Source organism: Pan troglodytes, chromosome 17, assembly GCF_028858775.2.
Source record: "Pan troglodytes isolate AG18354 chromosome 17, NHGRI_mPanTro3-v2.0_pri, whole genome shotgun sequence".
Lineage (NCBI taxonomy): Eukaryota > Metazoa > Chordata > Mammalia > Primates > Hominidae > Pan > Pan troglodytes.
The window spans coordinates 60,623,276-60,640,612 of record NC_072415.2 but is presented as its reverse complement, the minus strand read 5'-3'; the positions used below and the strand labels follow the sequence as shown (position 1 = coordinate 60,640,612).

Below are 17,337 nucleotides of genomic sequence, written 5' to 3'. Positions count from 1 at the left end.
GCATTAATCTATTCATGAGGACAGAGCCCTCGTGACCTAAACGCCTCCCCGAAGGCCCCACTTCCCAACACTGTTGCATTAGGAATTAGGTTTCCAACCCATGAATATTAGACAGCGCATCCATGGCCTCTGCTCCTTGCTGAAGGAGGAGTTCACTCACCAGGTCAGAAACAGCTCCTATTTTAAGAAGGCTGCAGGTGAGGTAAAAATTACCATTAATCCCTCCTTTCACATTGATGTTGTGCACCTGGATTTACCCAACAAGTGAGGGTGATTTTTCTCTATTGCAAATGCACCTGGTTTGGATACTTATCATCTCAAGGATTCCTACTGCGAATTCCTTTGTGGAAATGCTGATGTTTATATAGCAGGTTTGCTTTAAAAGGAGGTAGAGCTACAAAATCATTCATTAAAACTTGGAAAAATAAGCTCAGTACAGCCTTTTCTTTTTGAGAGTTTTAAAACTCTCTTCACATTTGTAGTTTTAATTTAGCATGACCTGATTTTTGCCAGCATTGACCATTCGTCTAAAACTTGATGGTCAATCTCTGTAATAACTGTTGCAGCAAAAGGAGGGCTCGGCTAGAAGTGAGGAGAACTGGGCTCAGTATACCATGTCACCTCTAATTCCCTGTGGGATCTTCAGAAGTTATTTGATCTTCAGGTTCCTCATTTGTAAAACAAGAGAATAAATACTCTCGATGATTTTCTTCCAACTCAAACAACATGTGATTCTAATTCTCTTGTGAACAATGACATTAGTCTTGTAGAAAGGGCTTCATTTATTCCTTTTGTTTTCCTAGAAATGTATAATTATTTGGGAGAAAATACCTTAAATCCAATTCCATAAAAGAAAAGACTAAGGAATGAATATATGTGCCATAATGTACTAGACACAGTAAGGCTACAAAAAGAGAGACAGCCTATATTGCTGAAATTAATGAGGAAAACAATCATCTAACTATGATTCAAGACAGAATGAAATAGATGCAATGGCACAAAACCAGAGAGGAGGCAGCTTGGAGTATTTAAAAAAAGAATGTCTAGAATAAAGAGCAAAATTCTTTTTACCAGGGATAAAAGAACGCCAATGTGGAATCAGAAGTGGCTTCTAGTCCTGGAATACTAGGGAAGCAGGTAGTAACTATATCATCTAAGACAAGCCACACATCTTCCCGTAGCTTCAGTTTTCCCCTCTGTAAAATGGAAATCATATAATACTGGCTCAAAATACCAGACAGCGCCACTAGGAGGCTCAAAGAAGACATTGGTATGAGAGGACTTGAAAAAATGCTGCAGAATATAAGTTACACAAAACCATGGAGGATATATGTGACCTATATTGACCATATGTTCCTATAGATTTTGGTCTGATGATTAACAAAAACCAGAATTTCTAATGAGAAATTAGTCTAGAGCAGTAGTCTCCAACCCTTTTGGCGTCAGGTACCAATTTCATGGAAGACAATTTTTCTGTGTACAGGGCTGGGTATGGGAGATGCATACAACTCACCATGATGTAGAATCAGTGAGAGCCCTGAGCTTGTTTTCCTGTAACTAGACAGTCCCATCTGGGGGTGATGGGAGACAGTGACAGATCACCAGACATTAGATTCTCATAAGGAGCATGTAACTTAGATCCCCCACATGTGCAGTTCACAATAGGGTTTGTGCTCCTATGAGAATCTAATGCCGCCACTGTTCTGACAGGAGGCAGACTCAGGCAGTCATGCAAGCCATGGGGAGCGGCTGTAAATAGAGATGAAGCTTTGCTGGCTTGCCCACTGCTCTCCTCCTGCTGTGCGGCCTGGTTCCTAACAGGTCACAGACCAATACTTGTTCTGTGGCCCAGGGGTTGGGGACCCCTGGTCTAGAGGTTAAATTCACAACAGGATCTTATAAACAGTGACTTCTTTTTTCTCCACCTTCTTAATTCTCTCCTTATTTACTTATTAAATATGCTTATTTAAAACATCAAATAGTAAAATATAAACTAACAAATCCCTTCCCTCACGTCAATCCTCTATCACTTCTTACTTTATCACTGCTAACAATATCTTGTGTGTCCTTCTAGGAAAAAAGCTTATGACTGCCCCATAATCATAACTGTACATGCTCCTGAGTGTGTCCCCTGTATAGACAGCTATACACCTGCTTTTCTAGGTATCCATTACTGGAGAGGAAAGATCTTATTTCAAATAATCTAAGTTTAAGGCAATATAGTTTTAGATTACTGAAATCTGACGTTGCTTTTGGTGGTGATAATTAAATAATAATGTGATTATTATTTCTTATCAATAGCAGAGGTGGAAGAGAAAACTAGAAGGTTACTTAATATATTATAGAAGCCAAATCCTGAACTCAAATTGTAGAGCAAAACACTGTTGTTTGTTGGTTAATGAAGGGAGAAAATTCAGCAGGTAAATGGTGGATAGATTTTTGATTCTGGAGATTTGCCTCTGAATAAACTGGAAAGAAAAGCCAACGGACTTTTTTTACTGCCTCTAGTTCAGAAATGCATTTCATAAGATTGAGAATCTTATGAGAATCTCAGAAGAAAGACTCCTGATAAGAAGGGAGGGGTTTCAGTATTAAGAAATTCACTGAATAACTTTTGAAAAATGACAGCAGGTATAGACATATGGAAACAAGACTTTGAGCTTTTAACTAAGTACTTCAACTTGAGAGCATTATCACTTTGGAATCATGCAGAGACCCAACAAACTTAATAATGACCTGAGTCTTCTTTCTTTTGTCCTTAGTCTCCATTCAGCTCAAGAAAATAGTAAAGTATAAAAAAATGGACAGTTATTCAGGCCACAACATACCCAGAACTACTTACTAGATATATTCTCACTCATAGTGTAAAAAACTCTCGCTCCTACTCTGTGTACCCTAACGTTCTTCTCTGTGTCATTTTGATGGCACATATTTCACTGGCTTTATTACACAGCAGATGGCTGGGTCGTTAAAGCCCTCTTCAAGTCCTACACTGCAAGTATTGAAACTTCATAATAATTCATAAGAAATTTTTCATTTTCTCACCTCTGATCTGGAAAGCTAAAAGCAATCCACCATAGTTACACCATTGTTACATATTTCTCACCTCCTCTTCCTATGTGATTTACAGTAATCATCTTCCTTATTCTCCTCTTACAAATAAAATCATTTCAGATTTCTGAACTTCTCTGTTCCTTTTTTCTATTGAATGAGCTATAATACTTTACCATTCTGAGTTCTTTAAAGGTGCTGGACACTTGGTAAAAAGCCCACCACATACTGAAGGTGATGTCATGGTCTCTGATAAGTACAGGAATTTGCTCAGCTAACTTTGTCTCAACTCCCTGTGGCTTTCACATATGTTATTGAAAAGGCAGCATATTATCTCTTATTAGCAGACAAGATGGTCTCGAAATAACTGGAAAAAACTCAAATCCACATAAATGGAAAATTTGACAAAAGAAATACAGAAAATGGCCATGATGGGTCTCAAATAACTATATCTCTTTAGAAAAATCACCTTAAGAGCCCAAGTTACTGATAAAAGAAATTTGGGCTTGTACCTAAAGTGAATCATGCTAGAGGAATTAATTTACTTCATCTCAGGCTGAAAGTTTTCAAATGTCGTGGTTCATAAATTCTTATGGCTGGTAGGGCTTTCTGGCCAATCTGCCTCCAAAAATAATCATGGAAGGGCACATTTTCTAGGAGAACAGAAAATTTGCCTCTTCAAAATTAATTAAGTCATTTATCATTTCTTCCAAAGGCTCGGTCACAATCTAGAATTACCTGGGAGTGGGGTTACAGATTTGTTCTTTTATGGACAGTTACTGAAATCGAATTGGAGGATTTCTATTTCTAGCAATATGGTGGACTAATTTATCTATAGTCCTTCCTATGTGTGAAGTATTGTGAAATTAAAAATCCGCAGGGTAAATTATTGTGGAATACATAAAAGGCTCCATGGTATACGGTGGTCTCCAGAAAGTCAGTGGGATACCTCCCCCTAAGACAGGGCCCTTTCTAGAGGGGCACACCCACACCTCCCTTCTCTTTACCCAGTGATTACACACCTGAAGGGTGAGGGAGGAGACTATGGTTCCCTGGGCAGACAGTGATTTTCTGAGAGGATAGCTCAGCTCTAAAATTTCCAGGGAAAAAGGTACTCAAAAATAAAAATAAAAGCCGCCACCACCCCACTCCCACACCCCACTCCCACACCCCAAAAGCCAATGGAGGCTCTAGTAAGGTGGAGGATGAGAAGTTCCCACCACTCAGGCTCCCTTTGTCCAACCTTTTCAAACTCAGGAAATACACTTTGCTTTTTGTAAACTTCTCTGGCTTCTTGAAAGTTGGGGGAAGAGTTGGAGGAAGGTAAGGGGAAAATAGGTGTGGCTGCTGATTCCGAGAACACGTGGTTGAGCATGCAGAAAAGCATTCTAAAAGCCAAAAACTATCATAAAGCTCCAAACCTTAGCATCAAGCAGAGTCATCTGGAAAGGCTATCTTGACTCCTGAGCCTGGACCTGATGGTCCAGCCTCTGCAAGGAATTGTCTGGGCCATGGAAGAGAAGTTCTGCCTTAAACATGAACATTTTGGGGTCCAGTTTGAATGGAAGGAAACTTACCCAGCTAAAATACAGCCTACAGTTTTTACTTCTTAACAGCTGCTGAAAGAGAAAGCATCTTCCTGCCTCAACACTTCCCTTGGTCCTAAATTCCCATCTTTTGCAGGACAGTGTAGGTGAGAAGAAGCAGGTCCGAGATGGGGCTCCAGGTAGCACTCCTGTGACTGCCTTCTCAGCCACATCACCTGCCTTATTAGGAACAGCCTGAGGAATTAGTTTCATCTATGCAGGGAAATATATCTACATGTGGCTATGTCCAGTTAATGGAAATATATCCATCCCAACTTCTGCTTTCCAGCTGCAACCAGGGTGTTGTGTTGGAAGCAGATAAAGTTCTCTAGTCACAGTCAGGCAAAGAGCAGCTGGTCACTTGTGTTTCTCTCCTGTCAGTCTCTAAGATGATCTGACTGGGTCCCACCTCCTGCCAGCAGTGAACTGGGTAATTTGAGCCAACTTTCCAGTGAACACAACAAAGAAAGCTGGATGAGGTTAACAACAAACAAACAACAAACCTTCCTAAAAGCACCAAAAAGCTAACAAGATAGGGAGGAATTTCAGGTTTAAGATGTGAGAAAAGAAAGAGATCTAGACGTGTGGGCCTCAGTACTAGGGGCTGCTTTTACCCAGTTGGAGGGGCTGGGCTTGTCAATCCAAAATAGGAAGCTAGGAAGCTGAGCAGCGCATTGACGGCCTCATGAAATCAAGAGGCCAGGGCCTCCCTGAGGCCTGGTAAACCGCTTTACATTTAGAGTAGGACCCCAAAGAGCTCCAAGCTTGTCTAACCCACCTTATTTTGTTGTTACTGTTGTTCTGTTTTGTTTTAGGCTTTTAGCAGCCTGAAGCCATGGTTTTTAGTTTCTATCTTTAGTGATAAGCGGAAAACAAGGATGAGGAAGGGGCTTTACTGGCCCAACCAGAAATGGAAACTAAGAACCCACGACTGTATTCTCTCCCTTGGACACCCTCTGATAGACCCTAGAAGTAAGACAGAACAAAAAGTAAACTAGTCTGGCTTCATGTCATCTGGGTGATCTAGAAAATCTGAAGCCCCAAAATTGACCCACTATTGCTGATACCCCAGAAAACCTTAAGAAGTTAATTAAAATTCTCTTTTGAACTCTTGTCATCTTTATTATGATTATCCAAAGTCTCAAATTATCAAATGTCCTGAAGTTTTAAATATCACTAATTATATGAAGCACTATGATTTTATGTACCAGTGAAAAAGAAAAAATGCTGTCAACTAGAAGTGTAAAAATTCATGACATAAAACACATACTGATTTCAGAGACTAAAATATAAAAACACTGTACATCTTAAAATGAATGACACATGGTATTCTTACATATATTTTTTCAAAACAATATCCAGCACACATTTAAAGATAATGAGGCACACAAGGAGACATGACAACATAAATATGAACCAGCATGAGAACCAGAACAAACAAAAGACAGGAAAAAAAGATGCTTAGGAATTCCAGATAGAAAAATTACCAGATACAGAATGTAAAACAATTATAATTACTATGCTCATGCAGCTAAAAGCTCAACATAAAAATTACAATAAAGAACCAAGAACCATAAAAAGTAACACTGCAGATTTGAAAAATAACTAGAATTCTAGACTGGAAATTCAGTAATCAAAATTGAGAATGCAATAAATGATGGATTTAACCACAGATTAGATACAGCTGAAGAGATACATTGTAACTTGGAAGACAGGTCAGAAGAAACTATTCAGAATGTATCTTGGAGAGATTAAAAGAAAAGGATGGCAAACACAGGGGAGGGTAAGAGATACAGAAGATAGAGTGAGGAAATCTAAGATAGTAAAATTAACTTGCACCACAAAGTCTCCCAGAAATAGGCAGTAGAGTTCAGATGAAGTTGCAAATATTCCTAACCCTAACTCCCTCCAAGACCAAGTACATAACTGAGGCAGGCCATGTTAGCAAAGATCCAGAGGTAGTTAGCAGTTATTAAAAGTGTATGTGACTGTGGTTACGTTATTTTACTTTTCTAGGCAACACTCTCCTCAGGTATAAATGGAGAGACGTGACAGTACCCACTTCAGAGACTGTTGTAAGAATAAGAATTAAGGCCTGAGAAGCACTTAGCAAATGCTCGATGTAATTTGGCTTCCACTAAGAGGATAAAGCACTCTATCTCTCCATCTAAGCTTGCTTCAGGAACTAACAAGCAGCTCTATGACTATCAACAACATGTTTAGCCTGAAACATGGAACTGAAGATGTTGGAATCATGGAACATGAGGGTTGTATGGAATTCTTTTTTTCTTTTTTTTTTTTTTTTTGAGACGGAGTCTCACTCTGTCACCCAGGCTGGAGTGCAGTGGCCCGATCTCGGCTCACTGCAAGCTCCACCTCCTGGGTTCATGCCATTCTCCTGCATCACCTCCCGAGTAGCTGGGACTACAGGCATCCGCCACCATTCCCTGCTAATTTTTTGTATTTTTAGTAGAGACGGGGTTTCACCGTGTTAGCCAGGATGGTCTCGATCGCCTAACCTCATGATCCGCCTGCCTCGGCCTCCCAAAGTGCTGGGATTACAGGCGTGAGCCACTGTGCCCAGCCGGAATTCTTTATAAAATGGCCACTATACCTATGAGATCAGAGGTTATTGTTTTTCCTTTTGACAAATGACAGGTCATTTTTTTTTTTTTTAAAACACTACACTCAAATAGATAATTCACCAAAACAACAACGACAACAACAAACACCACACACACACACACACACAAAGTCCTATAAAAAATTCTATAGAAAAATGTTTAGCCGTGTTGGTAAGCAAAATGTAAATGAAAGCAATAAAGACACCTTTACTTTGTCACATAAGTAATTACAAAACAAGCATGTTATCAATGGTGTGGTGAAATTTCATCATTTATAGTATGCTATCAATGTAAGGTAAACTGGTACACCATTTTGGTAAAGCCATTGAACACAATGCACACACATCCTTGGCTCAGTAATTTCACTCTTTGGAATGTATACCAAGAAAACAATCCAAATTGTAGAAAAAGCACAGACACAAGGTTGCTCATGCAATGACACAGCAGGGAGAAATTAGGACCAAACTTAATGTTCACTAATAGCAAAATGTTGTGGTAAATTAACGAGCTTCTAAGGATTGAATTATGCAGACGTTAAAAATTATGTTCACAACAATGAGAACACAAGGACACAGGGAGGGGAACATCACACACCAGGGCCTGTCAGGGAGTGGGGGTTAGGGGAGGGATAGCATTAGAAGAAATACTTAATGTAGATGACAGGTTGATGGGTGCAGCAAACCACCATGGCACGTGTATACCTATGTAACAAACCTGCATGTTCTGCACATGTATCCCAGAACTTAAAGTAAAAAAAAAAGCATCAATAAAACTCTGACATTGTGGAAAGACAAAAAAAAATTATGTTCACAAAAATTATGTTCACAATAACACATACATTGTTTATTCTAATAAAAAAGCAAGAAAAATTAAAATTATATGTACAATATGGTCTCAATTGTTCAAATGAGCTTGAAAACGGGCTGAAAAACACACTAAAAATAAACAGCAAAATATGAATGGGATTAAAGTATCACAGGATCACCGGTAGGATTTGTTTATTCTTCTTGCCACCTTCCATAATGAATATATATTACTTTTTTAAATAGACAAATAAATGTTTTTATTCTAGTTATTTACTGTAAAGATGATACAAAAAAAGCAATAAAGGAAGTTTTTATAAAATAGTCTCATTCCACCAATTGAACCGTCTCAATTTTTCTGTGATTGTTTCAGTACTGCCTGTGTTTACACACACCTTTGGCATAGATGTAATCAGTTCGAATTAATGAGTAGTTCTTTGAGGATCAGGTGCCCTGGAAATGAGACAAGTTATCAAACCCTTTTCCTGCCTGGTCTCCCTACACCAACACACTCTACAACCAGGAAGACAGAAGAACGGTATCCCAGCAGCACTGAGTGTCAAGGGGATGGGGTGAGCTCCTGGCTCCTTGCCCCAGCCTCCCAGCTGATCTCTGTGTGACCTTGGCAAGCCATCTAACCACTCTCAGCCTCAGTTTCTCCAATTATTCAATGGGCAAGCAGGGCTGGCCAGAAACCCCTAAAATCTCTTTCAGGTCTAATTTCTGTGACTGTGTGCACATTTGACCTAAGATCTCCAAACAGGTCTCAACTCGAAAAATTTATACAAATCAGACCTGTTTAAATACAAATGAAAGACTAGCAATGCTTTAAAAGAAATCCCTCCTACAGCAAATCTTCATGTAGAGTGTTTCTTATTTCTTATTTTTAATTTTTGTTAAATCTAGACATTGATACATTGCCAGATCAGTCTTGTGCAGGGCCAGGCATTTATATTTAACATTTCTACACTAAAGCAACAATTAGAACACTGTCTTCCTCACTGAAGCTAAGGTGATCTAAACTAAGGAAAAAGATTAATTAATGAGAAGTCTGAATTATAGTTTCATTTTTAAAGCCTTATTATTTTAAGTTCTTAAAGTCATACAGTCATACATCACTTAATGGTGGGGATCCATCTGAGAATTGCATCATTAGTCAATTTCCTGGTTATGGGAACATCATAGAGCATACTTACACAAACCTAGATGGAATAGCCTACATACCTAGGCTATATGGTATGGCCTATTGCTCCTAGACTACAACTCTGTACAGCATGCTTACTGTACTGAACACTGTAGGCAACTGTATCACAGTGGTCAGTATCAGTACACCTAAATATGTCTAAACATGGAAAAGGTACAGGAAAAATACAGTATTATAATCTTACAGTTTCACAGTCCCACATGCAGCCCTTCATTGACTGAAATGTCATTATGTAGCACACAACTGTACTTAAATTACTTGCCCCCCAAAATGAGGGGGCAAGTGTTTCCTGCCTGGCCTGTTTTAATGCAAGGACATCTCATCCCAGGCTCAGGTATTCCAAAAGAAAAGTTTGAATCAACGTACTCCTGTTATAAACTCTTCAAATACCATTAGAGTGACCTGAAAAAGAGTTTCATTCATTTCCCGAGGCAGTAACTTCAGCACTGACCAACCTCGTTTACAAGGTGCAGTAAGTTACTACTACCCACTAGTGGAACGCAGAGCCTCCTGCTAAACCAGAACGATCCCTGCCCCTCATTTCACCTATGATGCTGCTCATGTGGACCTGGGGCTGCTGACGATATGGAAGTTCTTACTTTTGAGGGCAGATGTTAACAGAAGTATAGGTCACCCTAGGTTTAACAATTCCGTTTTGATCTGTGCTCTCAATTTAAGTCAACACTTTGAGAACATTCTCTTAGCTCCTATCAGTCACAGGTAGGACTAGCTTCCTATTCTTGCAAACACAGCTGTCCAGTCATTCCTCAAAACCTTTCCCAAAGACTGCTTTCCCAAGAAGCCAATGAAACTTAAATTCAGAGCCCATCACTTGTCCTCACAGGACCCTTCCAAGGCCTGGGAGGGGTCCTAGCAATGTGCTCCCCTTATCGTTTTGTCGTTTCCTTAAAGAGGGCCCATCAAATTACATAAGCATCAAGTCCACCAGAACTGAATCCTCCTCTGCCATTTTCCTTCCCGACTGGTGGTTACCAGGCACTGCCCAAGCAGCAGGCGGGGATGATCTTGTGGGTAATGGCGGTTCTGCTACCCACAGTTGTGGTATATAAATCAGCCACACTAGAAAATGAAGAATTTGAGGCTTTATGCTTCAAAAGATGAACTTAATATAATAACCAGATTAGGATATCAGGTCTGAAAAAAAGGATATTTATTCTAATTTATGAAATTACTTATATGAAAAGTTCTGCCATGTTAATTACACATGTAATAGTTCCTCTTTATTGAAAAGAATTGAATTACATTAGATAAGGCCTCTCTTATATGGCATGATACATAATAACCAATTACCCTTAGAACAGTGGTTGTCAAGCAGCAGTGATTTTGTTTCCTAGGGGATACTTGGCAACGGCTGGAGACATTTTGGGTTGTCACAACTTGGGGAGCAGGCTGGTGTTTAGTGCTCCTGGCATCTAGGAGGTAGAGGCCAGGGATGCTGTTAAGCACCCTGTAATGCACAGGACAGCTCCCCATAACAAAAAATTATCTGGCCCATAACATCAATAGTGCCCAGGTTGAGAATAGCTGCCTTAAAATAATGGGCACATATAGGTAAGGAAGCAAGGATTCTCCCTGCAAACGATAAAGCTTTAAACTTTGGAGTGGAATGTATGAGGGCCAAGCTGACAGGTGGCTCACAGAGAGCCACTATCTGACTTCAACCACTGCACCATGATAAACAGCAATGAAGCCTCTAGACTTTCAAGAATCATGGGACTGCAAGGACCCTTGCCAAGACTGGCTACGTGAGGGGGTGGTGGTTTCAGGAGCACCAAGAAAGTCACTTTGCCTCCCCAATTACCTCCAACACCCACTTGTCTGTGCCTGACATTGTCTCATGGTGAACACAGCCTTTCATTCCATAATGAGGCTTAAAGTGCAAAGACCCCTGGAAGAGAGAACACAGTGACCTACATTCATATTTAAGAGAAAGTGACTGATGACAGATTGGTTTTCCCCTGAGACCAGTTTGCATACAGTGAAAGGCTCTGAACAGCTGAAAATGATGGAGAGGAAGAGAGCATAGCAGGCCCTGATGAGGCCAGGAAGGAGTGATGAAATGGGCAATAGAGGTCACTGAAATAAGTGTCACCTACCCTACCGACTCTTTCTGCCTGAACCTGCAAGGAGGGAGGGATGCAGAGAGAAAAAAAAAGTCACATTCTTGGCCTTGAAGAAGATTACAGTCAAGTTCAGCTCAGGTGAAAAAACTCCAGGAATGCTTGAAAGAATGGCTGAGATGCAGGGCAGTGCTACCCCACAGCCAGGACAGGAGACAAAGGTCCTTGACAGCTGTGGGATCATGCTGAACCTCAATTAGTTCTGGGTGATGCCCCCCACCTGACACCTAGCCTAGTCCTTGACACAGTAAAATGTTCCAGCAGCACTCGTGTGTTGAGTGAATGGAAACTATTCCAGAGGAAGATCTATCAAATACCTAAAGTACTCTAAATTCGGTTTGTTTTCCTTGACACCTTTGCCAACGCTATGTCCCTCAATTTGGGAGGAAAGTCTTTGTTAGTTGTCTTTGCCCATCTGAATCCTATTTCATCTTGCAAAGCCCGTTTGTTTTCTCTGTAAATTCCTGATAGTTTTTCCCCCTTTTCTTATGAGCACATTCATCTAATACTTACCATATTTTCTATGTATCTTTCATAACGGGCTTACTTACAGAAAAGATTTCAGAGAGGCTTTCAAGTTCACAACAAAAATCCTGTAATATAGTTTTTTATAAAGAATTTAAAAGAGAGGTCTCAGAAATAATTTAGGGAGAAAAAAATCATTGTACCAAGAAGCTGGGATAAAGCCATTACCAGGAATTTCTAGAGGCCAAGGCAAAAAGATAAACATACAAGGCACGTAGAGAGTTCTCAATGTCTGATAAGAGAAAAACCACAGTTCCATGTGGTGAGAATATTTTTTATGTCAAATTCCAGGAGGAATTTGCTCCTGGCTTTTCATATATGCTGCCCAAGTTGTCATTTTACATGTTTATCTCATGAACCAGAGTTCTTTAAGACAAAGACTACGTCTTAGACTACATTTCCCTGATAAATGCCTATATTGCATTGTAAATACTCAAATATTTGCTAATGGATATGATTTTCTCGCCAGTCTGGATATTCCAGTGCATCTCAAGATCCTAAGATTATCAGAGTAACAGATTCATCAAATCTCTTAGCAGGAAAACTATTTAATTCCAGTCCTAGGGCCCCAGCCATGGGCAATGATGGGACTTAGACTCTCTCACCCCAACATCACTGGTATCAGTTTGGAGTGAGGGGCTGGAAGGTTCAGCTGACCCTGTCTTCATGCTTCCCTCTCCCTTCCTCTATTGGTTCCTTCCTTGTTTAGGAGGTGTCTTTTTTTTTTTTTATTGTCCAAAATGCAGAATGAAGTTTATTTGAGAAAATCTTGTTTAGTTAGAAACAAGAGGGTGATATAGCCAGGGTTTGTAAGAGGCAGACTTTTAACCTGCAGCAAAAGTGAAACAACGAATTTGAGTCAACTTGCAACCAACCCAACAGGAGATTCACGCATCTGGAGTAATTGAGTTAAAGCAGATTAGGTTCTGGATTAATACAAATCACTAATTTCTATTTGTTTGCTTTTTTTTAGTAATTGAAAAATACATGCAATTAATTTCTGACATGAAGAAAAATTACAATTAATCCCTCACTGCTCAAAAGCAGAATTCTAGGAGTTAGGTCAGTTGTCTAGAACTTCTGGATCAGATGATCCAAGGTTGCTTTGTTATTTAGTTTAAAGCACTGAGTATTCCCACAATAGCTGTTTAAGCACGGTATGACAGTAGCATTAAAAGGGAGGTGTCTTTTTGTCTGTCTCCAGCATGGATTCTCTGTCCCTTTGAGCATTAGGGCTTTGCCTTATTGCCCTTTGATTCCCTGTGATAACTCCATGGTGCTTTATGCAAAGAAACTGACTTTTCTAATGCAAGGAAACTGAATTGGAAAGAGGTTCCAGAGCAAGACTTTTTACTATTCAGCCCTGCTCCTGTCTGACAAACCCTCAAGCATAGAAGTGTACCCTCAAGTGTAGAAGACTAGCCCTTCATACACCACACAAGCGGTTTGGAAAGGTTAAAACGCAGGTCACTAAAGGAGTTGAAGACTCGAGGTTCAGAAGATATTATATTTTCTCTCCCTTGTTTCTATCCGTACCCCAAAAGTACACTGGGCAACCCTTCAGCAAAAAAGCCTTTAGTATTTAGTAGGTGCTCAGTAAATACATATTACAATAAGGTCATAGCATAGCTATCTTGAACATAGTAGGTACTCAATAAATATCTGTTACATTGAGAACGTCATGACGCTTCACCTTCGCACGGGGTAGGTGCTCAATACATATCCATTCAATTGAAAAGTCTGTAGTATACCTGCTTTTCACATAGTAGGTGCTCAATAAGTATATTTTACATTAAGGTTATTTAAGATAGCTGCCTTGCACACAGTAACCTCTCAGTAAATGGCTACTGAGCAGTTGCGGACACTCCTCAACCCAGGCAGGGGTGACATTAATCAACCCCCAGGCACAGATCCATGAATGGAAATGCACGTCTCGAGGTAGTGCTTTCGAGAGTGCTGGAGAGGCGCGTGACAGTACGCGGCCGCTGCGCTCTGTCGGGACGCTGCTGACCCACTGCTGGCTCCAGGGTATCGATTAGCGATCGGAATCCATTCTCCACCCAGGGGCGGGAAACAGCCGCCGCCTCCAATGGTCATTTCGGGGACGCACCTGGAACTCCCGCCACAGCCCCCTCCCGGGGCATCCGCCCACCCCGGCTTCACCTACGATTCCGTAGAGTAGCTGGCAGAACAAAAGCAAAAGCCGGCCTGACTTCCGATTGCTTTCCTGATAGAGAGCAACCCGGGAGGAGGCTCGGGGAGCCGGCCCGGGACCCAGCTGGGATGTCAAACCCGAGCCGCTGCCCTCTCCGGCAGGCTGGGGCTCTGGGTCGCCCAGCGGGGAAAGCGGCGGGGTCCCCCCACTCCCCCTCTCCCAGGGGCTACCTACCGCCAGTGTGGGCGCCTCTGTCGGGTGGCGAGGGGAGAGGACGCTGTATTAACCCTTCAACGAGGAAGGGAGAGGCTGGAGGGGAGGATAATCGGGACTGCGATCCGAATCTGAACTCGCAGTGTGAACCGCCCCTCGGCGACCCCAAGCGCTCGGGACTGTCCCCGGGGGTGGGGTCCCCTAGCGGCGCCCGGCCCCTGCGTCCTCCTCCCCTAAACACAACGCGGGGAGCCCAGCGGCAACCTCCCATCCCAAACGGGTCCAGGACAGCACCGGCGCGCGGTCTGCAGGCGAGGAGCTCACCCAGGGCAGCCGGGCGGGTCCCGCGGGAGACCCCCGCCGCTCGGAAACTCGCTAGTTTGGCAGTGGCTTGGCCTGGGGGGCTTATTGTTAGGGTAAGGTGGGGAGGCAGTGCGGGCGGGGAAGTCTCATCTCTTCCCCGCTTCTCCGGAGCCCGCCGAACTCCGAGAGGCGCAGGCGGCGGGAGGAGAAAGCCAGCGGAGGGGAGCCACTTACCGAGGCAGAGCCCGAGAGCGTGGCGGCCCGGGCGCGAGCCGCCCTTTGTCTGCGGCCGCGGCGCCGGCGCGCTCGGCCAGGCCGGTCCCAGCCACGGCGCACGGCGAGCTCCCGCGGTCGCCCCGACAGCCCGGCTCGCTGCTCCAGCTCGGGCTCCGGCTCCCGCCCCGGCCCCGGCCCCCGCCTGCGCCGCCGCCGCCTCGGCTCCGCCCAGAGCCGGGCCCCGCCCCCGCCCACTGGGCCCCTACCTGCTGCGGCGGTGGCGCTGGGGAGCCGGGCCCTGGGCTCCCGGGGGCGGCAGTCTCCCGCGCGCCCTGCTCTGCCCTCCCGCAGCCTCCAGGCCGCTCAGCCGCGCGGTCCCGGGGCCTTCCCGGACCCAGTCCCGCGGAGACGAGCTCACCTGGGGAGCCGAGCCCCGTCCCGGGTAGCCTGGCCTTCCCGGGGCACACGCGGTCGAGCTCCAGTCACTCAGAAGCCCTTCCTCACGCCCGCCGGGGGTGGGGGATCCTCGGGCTCCGTCCGGGAGGGAGGGGGCGCCGAGAAGGCGGGAAGCGGGGATCCGCCTGAGCCCGGTCGCCGCCCCGCCAGCCCCGCGCGGCTGCAGCCGCCGGGGGCCCGGTGGGAGGGTGGGTGGGGAGAAGGAGCCGGCGGGGACCGGTGGGCTCTGGAACCGGGGAGACCCGCGCGCGCGGGAAGGGGCACTGGGCCGAGGGTCGAGGGGGCGCGCAGCCGAAGTGCACCGGTCCCCAGCCGGCCTGGGATTCCGAGCGGGCCGCCTGGGCTGTGAATCTGTGCTCATTGGCATGACCGGAATAAAACTAACAAAAGAGAACCAACACTTTGGGATCCAGAGGAAAGGGACAGAAGAAGCCACTGGACCCTAACACTGGTAATAACTGGTGCTTCTGTGGTGCCTTCAGCGAGCCCAGAGCTGTGGGCACCGATGAGGGTCGTCGCTGAACGCGGTGCGTCCCGTTGGAATGGTTGAGGCGCTCCTTTTCTAGGCATAGAAAAGTCTGATAACCTAAATATTGCATAATGAGGTCACTGGTGGCTTTAGCTGCCCATGAGCCTTCTCCTCTCCCAACTCCCAAAGCCTTCCGAGTGAGACCTGCGTTTTGGCACTTTCATAGGGTCTGCTGTGTACTGCGGTTATTCCCGCTTCGTCCCCCACCTCTACCCCCAGACCCTAATACAATTCCAGACGCTTAATAATTGTTGCAAGAATTCGCTGTCGAATTTTAGCGTGGGCAAAACATAAAAATGAAGGATTGTGGGATCATATTGGAAAATGCACTAAGGGTTTGCACAGTGATGGTGGTATGAAGGGTAATGAGTGTTGGCTGCCATTAGTACATAGTTGCGCTGCGACTCCTATGTGTGCAGGTAGTAGGTTTAGGATGATATGCTAAGTTAGAGACTGCAGTTATCAGGACCTTCATTAACCTCAGAGAATAGTTAAGGATAAGGAAGGAGTGTGTAACAAGCGAGTGTGTGTACACTGTGGTAAGACATTCCAATGTGTCTTCCCCAAAGAGAACATTTTAACATTTTGCTTCCTTGATTTTCATTACAAGTAGTATCAATTCAGCAAGTAGGCATAAATATGAAATGTTTTGTGTTGATTTATTCATTTTTATAACATCTCTTCTATGAAGGAAGAATAAGAGGCCCCAAGGCTGCTCATTTAATCCAAAAGAAACAGAAGGGCAAATGTCCCGCCACTTTAAGCCCACTAACTGCAGAGTGAGGATCTGGCGAGTCCGAATGAAGAGACTGACCCCCACCAACACCTGGAAAGCTCAGAGTCCCCCTCCAGCGTGTTTTTGTTTTTTTTTTAATCTGTTTATCTTAGGTCTGGAAGCTGCTCTTAAGAGCAATGTGCTTGTCCACGTGAGATAATTTATCTCTTCCATTTGGCAACTGGGAAAATGTAATTTTCTCTGTGTGATGAGCATGAGTGAGTGGTTCATACATAGTGAATGGCCATCCTCCAAATCGTGGGACAAGAGACTGTGAAATATGCATGTTTAATATCAGTGCCCATTACCGTACAATGGCAGGGGAATGAACAGGAAGCGAGTATCTGTCTGGGGCTCTCCACTGTCAGGTAAAGTGGTGTTCTGTTCTCCTTGCTGCTATCAGGAAACAAGTTATTTCTTATTTTTACTCCATAGGGAAGACTTCTAAAGAAACAGCTGGCTGAAGTCGGTGTCAGTCACTAGAAAATAACTGCACAGAATTCTGGAGTTGGGAAGTTCACCAGGTCATTCTGTTTGAAGACTTTTTTTCTGGGAGGAAAAAAAAAAATGAGCCAGCATTTCCTTACTGCCTGTGACTAGACACCAGAAGCTGTAACTCAGTAGCTAGGCCAGGGGTGCCCACATCTACAGTAGCCCTGGAGGATATGGGGGCAAGGGGTGCTGCACAGAGCAAAAAAGTGCCCTGTCTGCCTTGCTTAGGGTATTTCAGTATAATTTTCAAAAATATTCTGCTGG

The 17,337-nt window shown here is 43.7% G+C and overlaps 1 protein-coding gene across 3 annotated transcripts in view; it reads right to left on the bottom strand.

Moving 5' to 3' along the window:
- The window catches only part of MAPK4 (mitogen-activated protein kinase 4), a 171,641-nt gene extending 156,301 nt beyond the window's left edge, over positions 1-15,340 (bottom strand). The window contains exon 1 of one of the 3 annotated variants that reach the window (XM_016933718.4): positions 15,240-15,340. The gene's annotated coding sequence lies outside the window, so the exon portion shown is untranslated. Of the gene's footprint in view, positions 1-14,839; positions 14,997-15,239 lie in introns of those variants that run through there. The other 2 variants (XM_016933716.4, XM_054672147.2) reach the window with 2 other exon arrangements.
- Between the last annotated feature and the right edge of the window lie 1,997 nt (positions 15,341-17,337).